The sequence below is a fragment of the Opisthocomus hoazin genome, chromosome 6 (genome assembly GCF_030867145.1).
Source record: "Opisthocomus hoazin isolate bOpiHoa1 chromosome 6, bOpiHoa1.hap1, whole genome shotgun sequence".
Classification (NCBI taxonomy): Eukaryota; Metazoa; Chordata; class Aves; order Opisthocomiformes; family Opisthocomidae; genus Opisthocomus; species Opisthocomus hoazin.
Window position 1 is genome coordinate 10,854,040 of NC_134419.1, and position 15,893 is coordinate 10,869,932.

Sequence of the window (15,893 nt, forward strand, 5' to 3'; positions counted from 1 at the left end):
AGGCGTGGGCAAGCGAGCGCCGAGCCGCATCGACTCGCTCGGGGCGCCGCTGAGGGAGAGGGGGAAGGACGGACGGACATACAGGCCCGATGGCGGGGCGGGGAGAGGGAGGCCAGGCCTCCAGCGGAGCCCCGAGGCGGGCCGCGGGCAGGCACCCCCTCAGCTCCCCGGCCCTCGGGACCTGCCTGCGGCTGGTGGGGCGGTGGGCGCCGTCCCTTTCAACCGGGTGTCGAAACTGACCGACGGCTTCGCGCGGTTTGGTGTTGTTTTGCTTGCTTACCTGTTGGGAGCAGGGCGGGCCCCAGAGCCTCCGCTGCGGGCCGGCGTCGGTTTGTGCGCGCAGGGAAGAAAATCATAGAATCCTAGAATGGTTTGGGTGGGAAAGGACCTTACAGATCACCTGGTTCCAACCCCCCTGCCATGAGCAGGGACATCTTCCACCAGACCAGGCTGCTCAGAGCCCCGTCCAATCTGGCCTTGAACACTGCCAGGGAGGGGGCACCCACAGCTTCTCTGGGCAACCTGGGCCAGGGCCTCACCACCCTCATGGTGAAGAATTTCTTCCTAATAGCTAAGTCTGCCCTCTTTTAGTTTACAGCCATTCCCCCTTGTCCTATCACTACACACCCTTGTGAAAAGCCCCTCTTCATCCTTCATGTAAGCCCCTTCAGGTGCTGGAAGGCGGCTATAAGGTCACCGCGGAGCGTTCTCTTCTCCAGGCTGAACAGCTCCAACTCCCTCAGCCTGTCCTCATAGGAGAGGTACTCCAGCCCTCTGACCATCTTCATGGCCTCCTCTGGACCTGCTCCAACACATCCATGTCCTTCTTATGTTGGGGGCTCCAGAGCTGGACACAGGACTCCAGGTGGGGTCTCACGAGGGCAGAGTAAAGGGGCACAATCACTTCCCTCACCCTGCTGGCCACGATTCTCTTGATGCAGCCCAGGATATGGTTGGCTTTCTGGGCTGCAAGCGCACATTGACAGCTCATGTTCAGCTTCTCATCCACCAGTACCCCCAAGTTCTTCTCCTCAGGGCTGCTCTGGAGCCACTGTCCGCCCAGCCTGTACCTGTGTTTGGGATTGCCCCGACCCATGTGCAGCACCTTGCACTTGGCCTTGTTGATCTTCATGCGGTTCACCCAGGCCCACCTCTCCAGCCTGTCAAGGTCCCTCTGAATGGCATCCCTTCCCTCCAGTGTATCAACCACACCACACAGCTTGGTGTCGTCAGCAAACTTGCTGAGGGTGCACTCAGTCCGACTGTCCATGTTGCTGACAAAGATATTAAACAGCACCGGCCCCAGTACCGACCCCTGAGGCACACCACTCGTCACTGGTCTCCACCTGGACATTGACCCATTGACTGCAACTCTTTGAGTGCATCCATCGAGCCAGTTCCTTATCTGACGAGTGGTCCATCTGTCAAATCCATGTCCTTCCAATTTAGAGACAAGGACATCATGCAGGACAGTGTTGAATGCCTTGCACAAGTCCAGGTAGACGATGTCAGTTGCTCGCCCTTTGTCCACCAGTGCATCCCTTTGGTGCATCAAAGGCCCATCCCTTCAGTACCTCCTGAAGGGCGTTTGGCGGGTCCAGGGCGAAAAGCAGGCTTGGAGCAGCAGCAACTTGAGCATAGATTTGGTTTCCTTGAAAGAGAAGGGCGGGCTAGTCCTTGGGAAAGAGCAGGGCCGTTCCCATCCCATGGGTCACGGCTGACGTGATGGACCAGGCCTTGTGCTCACCAAGCAGTTTATAGGACAGATTTCCTACAAGTGGCAAACCCACAGTGTTTTGGAGACACCCAGCTAAATTCTCCTTCTGGCTGCGCAGGGGAAACCCAACGACTCTGTGAAATAAGCTGAGTCCTCTGATGCATGCAGTTAACTCTTCCATCAGCGGGCAGGGAAGGCAGCCTCAGGAAGAGATTTCCACACAGCCTGTGTTGTCCCTCAGTCAGGATTCTTCACCCGGTGTGCAGGACACCCATCAACACACTGGGTCAAGATATTTGTCTTTATTGCAGTCTGCAGGGTAGGGTGCCGGGCATTTAACGACAGCCTGCACACCTCTCAGGAACACATGGGGTCTTTTAGACAAAACAGCAACAAAGAAGGAATTGCACTAAAGCAGTTAATTGATCACTTGTACAAAAACGTGTTTGAACATGTCCCAGGTTTGGTCCAGCTCATTACACTAGGGTGGTCTTACATTTACATGTAAAGTCTCCTCCTAAGGGTGTCATTTTTAGTATTATAGTTAACCTAAGGTAACTAGAGGTTATACTCTCATCTTTGTTTCAAACTCATGTGCATGTATCTAAGTCAGCAGCAGAGCAGAAATTTACAGCCTTTCTTATCTTGGGGCTTTATTTGCTGTTCTTCTGCGAAGTTTTGACTTGACCAAGGTCAGGTACTCCTCCATCGGTTACACAAGCCGATGTAGTTGCTTGATTTGGAATCTCAAATAACTTTTAACCCTTTTCCTTCAACAAGCTGTGCCTCTCACAGGACTCGAGCACATTCTCTGGAGCCTGTGGGTTCCCAGAGGCCTCAGCAGCTGACAGCATTAATAGATCTTGGGAAACTCATCAAATCTCCAGACGCCATCCGTGGAGCCCCTGGGGACAGGCGGGGACTGAAGCGTGGCCTGCAGTGCAGTCCAGTGAAGCAAACAAGTCAGTGTGCAATGCTGTGCAGCTCTTAAAAGGACGTTGTCTTTCCTTCCCCCTCCAAGAAGGAAAACGAGAAAGCGAAGGATGGGTTTCCCCTTTGTTGGTTGTTTCACTGGTAAACCTGGGAAATAAATGCAGAAACTTACTTCAGTCACTTGCAGTTGCACAGCTGACCTCCTTAAACATCAAGAAGCACGAGAAGCCCCTTTGGCAGTATCCTCAGCTCAAGTTACGTATTATTTTTCTATTCAGTTGATTAAGCATCTATGTTAATACAGTTATGCACCTTTAAAATATAAAATAAAATGGATATAAGACAAAGCCAAATTCTTGCATCTGTAGGATGTGAGGTCTAAGTGGTCATAGATTCCCTGCAGCCGTTTGCACCTCCTGAATATCTAGTACCTTAACTCCACTTTTTTCCCTATCTTTTTCCTTTAAGTCCAAATCCATTTGCTGGTATTTTATTCCTGAAGTGCTTTCAGAGCTCAGTGACGAATGTTAGATGTTGCAATTACTGGCTCACTGGGCAGAGAGTGGTTCTATAGGAAGGTAATTGGCTATTTTTCCTGGCATGAATAATATTCGCATTAATAGCCTCCCTCACCATGGCTTTGAGAGCAATTCTGCTGCGTGCTTTTCTGCCTGCAATGGGAACAGACACATTTTCTGGCCCAGGCTAGGCTGGGTCAATAATAAGCGGAAGGGGAGGCAAAATGCTGCTTCCTGCTCCATGTAGAGCGACGAGAAATATCTTAGTTGTCTTCACCCAACACAGAACTGCTGGGGACCCCATCCTGCAATGGCTTTTCTCTTCTAACCGTTCATGACAAGTCCCAGAGCGAAATTTGGGATGATGCTAATGCCTGAGTATGGCCAGCCTGCTCATAAGCCAGCCCGGGGCAAGGTGGGCATGCATGGGGGAGATCCCCTTTCTTCCCAAATAAACTGTCTAAGAGATAAGCAGAAAGAAATACTTCATTCTTTCTCCAGAGGGGAAGTCTGAGGGGCTTTCCCAAGGTGGCAGGAGCAGCAGGGACAAGGCCAGCGGTGGCCCTTTCCCGTGCTCTGGGTCCCAGCACAGACACCACTCAACACTCTCTTTCCCACTCTTCTCTCCAAACTGGCACCTTCAGGCAGAGGTTCAGTCCTCCCCTCTTCCCCCTTTCTAATTACACAATTTACTCCTTTTCTAGCTGTAATCAGCTCCCATTTATACAGCCCTGAGAGATCACAGGATAATCACCATGGGGAATAATCCTGTGATTTCCCTTGCCATCTCTGCAGCGTGCTGAGTCCCTTCAGTATGAGCATGGAGAGGGGAGGATGCCAAACATCTTCCTCAGGGATTGTACAGGATTAGGCAAAAAAAACAGTTCAAAAAACATCGTCAGACAGAGCCAGTCTTCCAGTCACCCCCATGGTATGAACTCAAGGCACTCCCTTCAGTGTCAACCACCACCACACCGCAGTGGGACCACTATTCCATCCAAGAATCGGAGCCTCGTATCCAGCTCTTCATAGGCAGGAATAAGGACAGGTCCTGCCCAAGAGAGCTTGTGAGCTTTGTGGCAGGCAAAAAACAGCGTGAGGGAGAGATAATGTGAGAAAATGTGTCCCGATGGAAGGACACCTCAGACCTCATCTGACAGCTTCAGCCATTCTGCAGTGAAAAGCAGAGGTGAAAATCTGTAGTCACAGTAAGAAGGGCAGAGCTACAGCTTTAACAAAATTCAGCAGTGCCACCTGGATCTTCTCAGGTCAAGGTCTGAAGGGACCAGAGCTGCAGGATGAGGACCCCCACGCACCAGCATAGCTTGGCTGTATTCAGCTGGGAAAGTAGTTAGTTAAATATCCTTCTAGTTAATTCCTTTGCAAACCACGAGAGGGAAACTGAATACGATCATACCAAGTTGCTGTCAGCTGGAGTTGTGATCCTGTTTCATCACTGCCAGAGACAGCTCAACTGCCCTTCCACCAAAACCACTTAATTGAGAGAGGAAACATTAAGTGCTTTAAAAATATTAACTTCAGGGAGAAAAATCTTACTTTCTGGAGCTCATGTGACTGGGTTGCATGCTGGACGGAGGCAGAGCATCAGCAGCAAGGATCCCAGCACTGCCGCTGCTTTCGGCACGTTTGCATGAGTATCACCTGGAAGAAAACTGAGTCACGAGCCCAGATGATGTGAGTTGGGTGGCTGGCACACTTCCCACCCCAGCCGTCTGGATGGAGCAAGGAAAAATCTCCCCAGCCGCTACTCCAGTGAGCTCTGAGCCCCAGAAATGCTGCACACCTTCTTCCTTCCTCCCAGGTTTGGTGTGACCTTCTCTAAATACCTCCTTGCCCCTGTGTTGGAAATCAACATGCCCTCTGCTCGAGGGCAGAGACCTCCGTGCTGTGCTGAGGTGAAAACCATGAGGTGGAGAAGTGACCGGTGGCACAGAGACAGGAGGAGCGCGTGGGATGAGCAGGGAAGCAGGAAGAGGGGTAGCCTCCAGGTAATGCAACAAGCTCCTCCATGGACAAAGCCCTGGACTTTCTCCTTCGATGCTATTGCTGCATCCTGCACTAATCACAGTCTCTGTCACTAATTTCACAGTAAGCAGCTGATTCCTCTTTGGACTCATGGCACTGGCTGAAGAGTACCTGGAAGCAGAGGCTCACCCACTAGCCTGGGTTTAGCATCGCTCACCTACAAAGTGATATCCCCACCACTCCGAGAAAACCATCAGCAACTTGAGTGCTTCAGCTGTTACCCACTCCATGGGACTGCTTTCGAGAGTCAGCCCTTCACTCAAGAGAAGGGCTGTCCCCACGGTGTGCTTGTCCCCTGCACCACCTTTGCTTCTAATTTCATCTTTTTGCCAAAATGTTTTTAAACATGCATGAGTCTGACTCAGCAGCCCAAAATATTTCATTTGATGCAAAGCAAAATGTTCTGTTTTGTTTACAAGCTAATTAGTCAGTCTTATCTCTCTCACCTTTATAAGCACAGGCAAGCCAACAACACAACCTGCAAACATTAAAAAGCCTGGTTTTAGGAAATGTCAGAGTCAAGCTGTGTTAGCGCTTCCGAAACCACATCCCTCGTTTCTTAAGGGGACGAGGGGAGGCTGAAATGACTTCCCAAATGCTGCTTGATTTTGCAGATTGGTTTAGCCCTGCTGAAGGTCCATTTTTGCAAGAAATTTGCAATCAGTTACAATTTTCCTTGCCAAGCTCAGACATTTACAGAGCACTCAGAGAGCCGCAGAACAAATCCCAGAGCAGATCTCAGATTGTGGACCAGGGACAGCCCCTGATCCTGTTGGGTCCTCACCAACCACTCAGCACCACCACCAGAATCATTTGGGGTTGCATTCAGGGGTGCTGCTTGTGAGTACAAATACACCTTTATGCAAGTCCTGTTGCAGCACCAGGACTGAAATAAATAGGATTGCAACCATCTTCTCATAATGACTATCTCAATCACATCACTTTTATGATCTATACAGAAACACCCACCATAGTAATTCTGGGTGTGAAAGACAGATTATATATGAGTATATAATATATACACACACACTTACTTTCTAAACAGTTAATCTACCAAGCACCCTCTACCACATTTGCAAATACTTGCTTATCAGTTTGCATGACCAAGAAAGACTTCTCTGCAAATGGGTTTTTCTCCAGGGTAGGAGAAATTGCTTCCCTGCTTGCTGCTTGAGCTCCACAGAAACAAACTGCTGGCTCCCTTGTGAGAACAGTTTGACACCTGCATATAATTTTTGTGATTTATACAATCTCCAGGGGCCAGGAGTGAGGTGGGTTGGCAGCAAAGGTGCTCTCTATGCTGAGACCTGGGTTTGACGAAACTGGTGGTGGTACATCTCTTAGAAGACATCTTCTGAAGTGCGCACAGACCCCAAACGCTTCAGGTCCTCTATTAAAAGGAGGGCTGGCAGGGGCTGAGTATAACACACAGACAACAGGATTTTCAAATTATTTTTGTGGCAGCACATAGTCTTTCCCAGACCTGCCCATTGGTGCCAAGTTGCTTGCCAGCTACCCAAGTTGCCCCCAGTTCTAGAATTGTAGAATGGTTTGGGTTGGAAGGGACCTTATAGATCATCCTGTTCCAACCCCTCTGCTATGGGCAGGGATACCTTCCACCAGACCAGGCTGCTCAAAGCCCCATCCAACCTGGCCTTGAACACTTCCAGGGAGGGGCACCCACAGCTTCTCTGGGCAACCTGTGCCAGGGCCTCACCACCCTCAGAGTGAAGAATTTCTTTGTTATATCTAATCTAAATCTAGCCTCTTCTAGTTTACAGCCATTACCCCTTGTCCTGTCACCAGATGCCCTTGTAAAAAGTCCCTCTCCAGCTTTCTTGTAGGCCCCTTCAGGTACTGGAAGGCTGCTATAAGGTCTCCCTGGAGCCTTCTCTTCTCCAGGCTGAACAGCCCCAGCTCTCCCAGCCTTTCCTCACAGGAGAGGTGCTCCAGCCCTCAGATCATTTTTGTGGCCTCCTCTGTTCCCGCTCCCACAGGTCTGTGTCTTTCCTGTGCTGAGGGCTCCAGAGCTGGCTATCTCTTGTATGGCTCCAGTGAACTCCAGGGCCAGCCTGGGAGTTAGCAGCATGGACCATACAACTTGACACACCCTGGGCTCACTGGGTAGGCAGGCCATCATATTGCTCAGCTAATAAGGGGTGTGTCACACCTGACCGCGTGTGACTGCTCTCCCCAACCACTTTGCCTTTGCATAGAGAAGTCCTTCCTCTGTCAGGCAGCACAATGTTATTCTCTCTGCCCCTGACTGAATCTCAATAGGAGAAAAAATAATCTGGCTCCTAGAAGTAATGGCTCAGGACAGAGGAAACATCATTTCATTGGGGCAATTAGCACAGTCTGATTAGACCCTAGTCTTCTGATCAGGCTCTGCTGATTAAGTGGGTTGCAGACTTTCTGGATTATATTAACCAAATGAATCAGTTAATTACATGACAATCAATAAGAAGCAAAAAGTAGGACAAGCAATTTGCCTTTAAATGACCATCTAAATTCATCAACATGATACATGTTTGTAAGTGTTAAAGGAAGGGGCAGACATGACAGATCGCTCAGGCACGAAGATAATAATTTCTGATAGTTGCACTTCATGAAAAGCAGGGGACTTACAGCATCGCCCTGAAAAAATAATTTTTTTTGGTAATAGTTTACAAAACAAGCAGGGCACCAGCCAGCTCAGCTACTGGGGGAAAAAAACCCCTTCAAAAACTTAGCTCTTTAATAAACTGAAAGTCTTAATTTGGAGTTGTGAGCTGAAATAGTCAGCACTGCTTTGAACCAGAGACATTGTGGTCTTGAATGATTATCTGACTTCGAGCTTCCATCCAAATTGAAAACCTTGGTGAAGAGAGAGCTGGAAAATGACATTGTTAAAGAGGCAATTTTTACCCTGAAAAGCTTAAAGCCTGAATGGGAGGACTTAGAAAATAAAGGGGAAAAACTATTTTGTGAAAAATACAGAAATATCTGTTGTTCTCATTTTGCAGGGTTCAAAACAGGAAGACCGTGAGGGATTTTCAGCATTTGTAATCAGTGCTTTTAATTGTTTGGTTGTGGTTTTTTTTTAAAAAAAGAAAACGTTATCAAGATGGCTATTGAGAATTTCTCCTCTCTGAAAGCAGGGTTTTCAGTCAAGCCAAAAAAGTAATAACATTTTCAGGAAAAAAATTCAGTAAAAATGTCATAAAAAATGAAATGTCTGACAAGCACAACAATCTTCCCAGCCTTGAAAAAAGGGATTGGTTATTTTATTTTTGACTTTCTTCTTTTTTTTGGCTGGCTGGGTAATGCAGGATTAGAAAGGTGACTTTTCCTTCTTTCAGAAATGGAGCCCTGAGGACCAGAAAGAATAGTCTTACCCCAAACCGTGCCTGCAATCACAGACTCATTTAGGTGAGGAGGGACCTGCAGAGGTTGCTGGTCCAACCCCATGCTCCAAGCAGGGCCAACTTCAAAGGTTAAACCACTTTTCTCTGGGCTTTGTCTGGTTGAGCTTTGAAGATCTCTGAGGATGGACACTCCGGCACCTTCATCCCAATCACAAAGAAATTGCACCCAAGTTTTCAGCCTCCAGGTTCAGAGCCCTGATGAAAAAATGTCCTAATGCCCCTCCCTGCCCTGAGATTGTCATGGAAGAAATCCAGGAGGGTTGGCATACGCAGTGACATCTACAGTCACAGGAGAAAGAGCCTCAAAAAGAAAGACACGTGGGCCAGGGCCTTCTGAAACCTTCAGGCTCTGTCCACAGCCTTCAGTAGGGACATGAGTAATCGAGTGTGCGTGCTTTCCAAACCAGCCTCATCCAAACCAGCCATGCTGTAGACACTCAGCCCCACCACAAGCCAGCCTCCAAGCTGTACTCCAAAGCTGTGATCCCTAGTTTGTCATCCTTGTTTGGTTTTTGGCCCTTTCAGTCTGCCAGCTATTGCGTTTCTGGGGGCACAGGACTCATTTCTGAGTCTCTGCAGCAACAAAACGAAAAAGAAGCAGCTCAGTGCCACAACCTGGACTGCCAGGCAAGGAATTGTGGGCAATCATTTGCCATCTTGCATGGGAAGTGGATCAAGCTACTGGGGCTTTCAGCTCCAAAAACAACTAGAAAAAACCTGAAACTGCTAGGAAGCAGAGGCGAGCAGATTGCAGTGAGATGGCTTGGCTGTCCCAGCAGCAGGTTTCATGGACGCTAAGAGCTCCAGGCTCCTGGATTTGCTTTCCCAAAGCTGGCTGCCGAGGCAGAGCCTGCAGAGAGTCAAGGCAAATACTTTTCATCTTTTTTAAGCTTCATTTCCGAAAGAAGCAGAATTATGCCGCTGTTCTCTTTTATTTTTTTTTTCCCGTAATGATTTTTAAATCCTTTGGCTGCTTGCACTAAATTTTTCACAGGGGGACCAGTGGTGCAGTCCTGACAAGTCTGGAGTAAACGTGCAGCTGGGGAGAGCAGAGAAGCTCTGCTAGCACAAAATGCCTCTCATCAACAGTCAGACCGGAGCATGAAACATCTCATTTACGGGGTACCGTGGAGTCCAAGCAGAGCTCGGCCCCCAGAATAACTCCGTGGGAAACGGGCCATGCCAGTTCAGCCCGTCTGTCTCCCAGGCAAGTTGTCCTGCTTTACAGCAGGGTTTTGCAGTTTGCTCTGAGCAGTGCTTGTAAAGAGTTGATTTCTAGCATGAAAGGAGGTTGTGCTCAGGGCTTACTTAGTTCTGAGCTGCTGGAGCCACCCCATGTGCAGCTGCTCAAGAGCTCTGCTACAGCCTGGGGTGTATCATCAGGCAGAAGCCATCAGATGCATCAAGGCATCCTTCCTCTCTCCACAGCTGGAACAGCATGTCCAGTTTGTGGTAGCCAGTCTTAGGGTGTTAGGAAGAGAGAAGAGTGACCAGCATTATCAGAGCCTTTGAAAATAGGAAGCACAGGAGGAGACAGAAAAGGCTGCGATTATTTTAGTCTCAGAAAAGGGAAATATGAGAGCAATCTGCAAATTTGCAGAAAGTTCTTGGGAAGAAGGGAGTCTTCTCTGTGATCACAACAGGTAGGAAAGGAAGTGGTAGGCTTCAGTTGCAGCCCAAGAGGAGAAGGGTTAGAAATGAAGGAAAACCTTGCCAAGAGGAAGAATAGTCCTATCTGGACAGGGATGGCGTTCCACCTTTGCAGTTTTTAAAAGCAAGCAATACACCCTTCAGCTGGGTTTGTGCTTTGGGTGGAGGTGACCCCTAAATCTCCCTCCTGGCCTAATTTCTATTTTTCCATAAGGAAGCCACCATCACTGAAGAGACTGCCGGCAGCTTAACGCACTGCCCTGCATGGATGGGCAGGATACAAACCTCAGAAGAGAGGGTGCCGGTTTCTCAGCTTGCCTGGTGTGCACGGTGCTGCACAAAGCCTGAGGACAACTCCTGCCCCATTGCTCTGGACAATAAGGATGCTGCGAATTCCAGATTATCATTCATCCCTAAATTTCCTATCTGTATTCAGGAAAATCTCGGGGCTTTCCTCCATGACACAACTAAACTACAGTGAATTAGCATTTTAAAAGCTCTGCTGAATCTGTATTCGGTAAGAACAATGCAACTGTTACTAGTTTAAACTTGGCCAAACCGACATCCCACTGTATAGTGGAGAATTTCAGTCTAGATCTGGACTTTGACATTTCTGTCCAGGACATTTGACTGTCTGGAGTAAATCAGCACGTTCAGCTCGAACTGTAAAACTGCGCTCACATAGGAAGCACCTATCGCACAGACCAAACATCTTCCTGAGGCCACTGCACGTGCCCAAAATATATCTTCAGTGCATATGGGTGCACATGCTGGATGCTACCAATGCCCTTCTGAACATTGGGAAGAAGGCTTTTCCCCTTCAAAGGCAGCCTAGTAACTTCGTCTTCTTGGAGAGTCTCTTCTGAAGGCACAAGGACCCTAAGTCAGCTGATTGTGCCACACACAGTCTAATCAGCAAACCTGGCACGTCTGTGTGCAGAAAAGGGAAAAAAAAAAAAAAGCAACTTGATCACTACTTGCCTTTTTACCTTAACCAAGCCTGCCTTGATCTCACAAAACCCAGGGTGCTTGGAGTACAGAAGCACAAGTTCAAAGAAACAGCAAGAAGCTAATCTGAAAGCAAAAGGCGCTCTTTGGGCAGCTGGGAAGAAGTAATTAGAAAGCACAGCTATTCCAAAGCTTCAATAAATGACATCAAGGCAGCCGTTATACACTCATTAAAGCATGAGGGTCCTCAACATTTGCCAATCAAGAAAAAACCTGAGACTGTAGACACATGGGCCAGACTGCAAAGGCAGGAGCTGGTAGGGCTCCTTGCCACCCTGCTCGAGGAGGTGGAGGCAGAGACTCTGCAGGTGAGGCAGGAATCAAGCAGCTTCAGGCTCATATCTGTCAAAGCTCTTTTTTTTTGCTTTTGTTGTTCCCCTACTTCCTTCTCCACCATCAACATCCACTGTGCTGCATGAGCTCCGTGGAGCTCCATGAGCTTGAGCTTTCTGTAGGCAATGTCCCATTTTGGTGTTATCCATCCAAAATGTACTGACATTTTAGTCCAGCATTTCAGTTATTATTTCATTTCACCTTCAAAAACTATAGCCTGGTGCACTTTGGTCCCAGGAAGCCTGGTGACAACTCAGAGGGCACTTACGCTTTTGTATCTCCCAGCCCCAGGCAAATGTAACGCTGGATTCAGGATCCTGTTGCTTCAAAACTGCAGATGCAGAAGGAGATTCCCTTCTGCATGGTTCTTCCATCTCTTGCTCCTTGCCTGTGAAATGCAGCTAGTGTCTGCTTAGGCAGTAAGCTCTTAGGGGCTATCCGAGGACACCGCGCGTGAGAAGCCCCTCTATCAGACAAATGAGATGACTTGCATGAGCTGAATGCAGGCAAGGCTGGCAGTGAGAGATGGCATCTTTTATCAGAAAAATTGATTCACAGAAGCCAAGAGGAGCAGTCTTCTCTCCAGCAAGCAACATCGATACCTGCATATGGATCCAGAGCTAGTGTTTTTCGCACTGCTCCCCTTTCAGCACCCCTCTGTCAGCATCACCCTGTCCCATAGCAGTATGACATTCAGACAGCTGTTCCCTGGCTCAGGCTTTTCACATCCCACGGCCAGGCCTGGATCCCACACGGCAGTGATGCAAACCCGAAACCTCTCTCCTGTGCCAGATGTGTGCAGATTTGGGCACAAACTGAGGCACAGGAAGTTCCGTCTGAACATGAGGAGGAACTTCTTCTCTCTGAGGGTGACGGAGCACTGGAACAGGCTGCCCAGGGAGGTTGTAGAGTCTCCTTCTCTGGAGATATTCAAGACCCGCCTGGACAAGATCCTGTGCAGCCTACTGTAGGTGACCCTGCTTCGGCAGGGGGGTTGGACTAGATGACCCACAGAGGTCCCTTCCAACCCCTACTATTCTGTGATTCTGTGATTCTGTGCCAGCTGCAGCTGGGCAGCCCCGCTGCAACCCTCCTCTCGGCTGCCTCTGGCTGAAGGAGCAGGTGGAGGCTGTGGTACCCGGCTGCTGCGGGGGCAGGAGGGAAGAGGTGCCGCAGAGCAGCACAGCACATCCCTTCTGCAGACCAGCAGTTCCTCTGTCTCCCTCTCCCCCAAGGCCAGGAGGCACCAGCCACATTATCCAGCGTGATGCACCTTCTGATCCTCGAGGGCTTGGAGAATCGCCTGGGCACTGAGCAGGGTCCCACTGGAGTTCAGAAGACTGTGTGAGTGTGCGATCCCTGCTGCCACCCTCTGCTGTCAGCTCTGCTCACAGGCAGATCTCTGTAAGCCTCCCAAGCCACTGTGGAGCCGGGGCTGCCGGCAACAGTAGGAGCTCTTTCCCCTTCTGTAAGCACTGATCCCTCCTAAAACCTAAAGCGATTGCATTAATCAGTTTGCTTCGAAGTAGGCCATGCTGAATGTGTTTGAGCCTGGCTGATAAAATGGTGAGAGGAAGAAGTGCAAGGAGATTAGAAAGGAATCGTGCTTAATTTGGGAACGTCTCTGAAGATTTATTCCAAAAGCATGAAAGCCATGGAGAACGCTCCCGCCCAGAGATTAAAGATGCTCTGACTCACATCTCTGAGGCCTGACAATAGCTCATTCAGGAGAGCTGCCTGCAGCCATGAGACAGAGGATACAGTTTTCCCAAAGCATTTCAATTTTCAAGAGAAAAAATAAAAGACTAGACTTCATTAGCTTCACCAAATAACATGAGATGCCATGGTCCTACATCCAGCAGCTGGTGACAACTTCTAAATCAGCACTCTCTGGCATTTCCTATTGCATTTGACCTCCAAACAAAAGCAGAGCTAAGAAGCCAGTGGAAGGCCCTTGCCAATCAGGGGGCAATGCAGCAACCATCACCTCTTGTCTGCTGTGTTCCTTCACATCTTCTTCCGCAGAAGTGAAATCCAGGGGCTAAAGGTCTTCAGCTGTTTCATCATGTCGTCCTCTTCCAGGCCACCTGGTTCTCCCTGCTGCACGGCCAACTCCGTGAGTGTCACACGACCCCTGAGCAGGTGTCCCCATCCTGCAATCCCACGGGTGGCCCACTGAGCTCTGGATGTGTGGATGGTGCCAGGACCTCAGCATTTCTTTCCCCACAAGCTCACAGTAGCCCCACTGTCCATGCCAACTCCCAGCGAGCCTCTGAAGGAAAGAAAGTGGCACCTGCAAGAGGGTGCGTGTAGCAATTGGTCTTGCATTTTCTGCTCTGCTCCTCTCATCGGGTACAGAAGGGAAGGGGGGTGATGAGTTTGGGAGAGGTGGGATGGCAGGCGTAGGGAGCAGTGGGATTGATGCAGGCAGATTGCCCACACTGGAAATCCCTTTGGGAGTGCTGGTGTAACCGAGCCGTGAGGATGAATGGCAGGACAGGTCCAGGGCATTGGGAAGAAGGAATGAGAGTCAGTAGTTGACTGATGTGGGCACGACTTTGACATCACCTCTGACAACTAGTGTAAACACAGCCCTGTGTCCTTGCTCACAAGGACCTTTAGGTAGATAACCCAGTTTAAGAGCTAAAATCCTGGATTTAAGCGTTTGTGGCTGATGCTATGGGCATCAACAGCATCAAGGGAAGGGTGACGTGGCGTACACCATTTGGGAGGTGTCAGCCCTCGTCCGGGGGAGATTAGGCTGCTGCTGCAGAGTGCTGCTGGCAGGGTCCCTCTGCAGAACCCTGCATGGGACTGCACAGCGGCAGCTCAGGGGACAGGGGACCAGAGGGCAGGAGAACAGCCATGGCACTGGGTTGCCGATGCACGAGAGGTTCCCCTGCATCGCTGTGTGGCATATCATCTTCAATACAACATTGCAGATGGTCCTTTCTGAGCAGCTGCCACAGCTGCTCCATTCTCCAAGATAGCTGGAGGAGAGACAAGCCCAGCCCCTAAGAGGCTCTGCAGAGTTTGTTTTGATCTTCCTGCTGATGGAGAAGGACAACCAGAGCCTGCTGAACAGAAGAAGCTGTGTACCAGCTTTAGGTGTCCAGGTAATTGTACTCATCTCCCATCCATCATCCTGGGAACAGCAGGCTCTGTTGCCAGACCTAATGCCCTTTACACCATTTCTTTCATGGAACTGGCTTGAAATTGATTTTGAAACAGAAGCAAGAGGCTGTATCAGTTTTTCCCTTGGACGTGTGACAGCGTGTCTGCTTTCTGCCAGATTAGGTTATTTCTCTGCTCTGTGTGTGTGTGTTCCCATGGCTCTGTTCACTGGGACAGGTAGAAAGGATCCCATCTTTCCGAAGTCGGGCTGGTGGGGGAGAGAAGATTGATAACATGATGTAGCAGAGTGATAGCCACCCCCGCACTTCACGCTGTGTCCATCACCTGCACCCTCACTCTCTTTGTTTGTCAGAGGAAGCATTCAGGAAAGCAATCTAGGGCAGACCCATTCTCCATAGCTCAGTCAGCCCTTTCCAAATCATGAAGTCCATCTGCCAAGCTGTGGAAGGAAACAGAGTTTAAAGGCTAATGCACAAGGTTTCCTCACCTGTGGCAAGGGGACCCCACCAAAAGGCACCCCCAGGTTCCTAAGCAGTGCAGGGTCATAGGACTGCTTTCTGATGTCTTTGGGCTCTGAGGTTCCTGCTTTACAATTTGTCTGTCTAACTAGCACCTGTAGTGCTAACAACGGGCAAAGAGGTGACACCCATGCCCATGGCTCCCTCGGCTCTTCTGCAGCCGTGCAGAGAGGTTATGATCTTCTGGCTGGAGACAGAGTTGCAGAAGGGATCCAAAATCAGAAAGATGGTGGATTATTTTTTCTTTTTTTTTTTTTTTTCCAGATCACTTTTGGTTTAAATACTAACAGAGCAATCAAGATTTCCTCCATTCTTATGCAGAAATCTTATCGCACCATCTGAATGTGAAGATTCCTGTCAACAGCACAGTGTCATTCACCAAACGCAGCCGCCAGATCTACTCCCAATGGCAGTATGAGACACTGCCACCTGCTGTGGAGCGAAACCTGGTGTGAAGGTAGCTCCATTCAGGATCAAGGCAGGGCTGGAAGAGCCTTCACAAGGTAAGTCTGTTCTCTTAATTCAGTCTGAAAATATGTTTGGTTTATCTGCCCTTTAAGACCTCCACAGAATCACAGAGTCACAGAATGGCTGAGGTTGGCAGGAACCTCTGGAGGTCATCTTATCC

The 15,893-nt window shown here is 49.3% G+C and overlaps 1 long non-coding RNA gene across 1 annotated transcript in view; it reads left to right on the forward strand.

The window, feature by feature from the left end:
* LOC142361783 (uncharacterized) overlaps window positions 1–15,893 on the forward strand; it is a 37,444-nt gene that overhangs the window by 275 nt on the left and 21,276 nt on the right. Inside the window, exon 2 of the long non-coding RNA XR_012764390.1 lies at window positions 15,530–15,768. This is a non-coding gene — a long non-coding RNA (uncharacterized LOC142361783). The remainder of the gene's footprint in view (window positions 1–15,529; window positions 15,769–15,893) is intronic.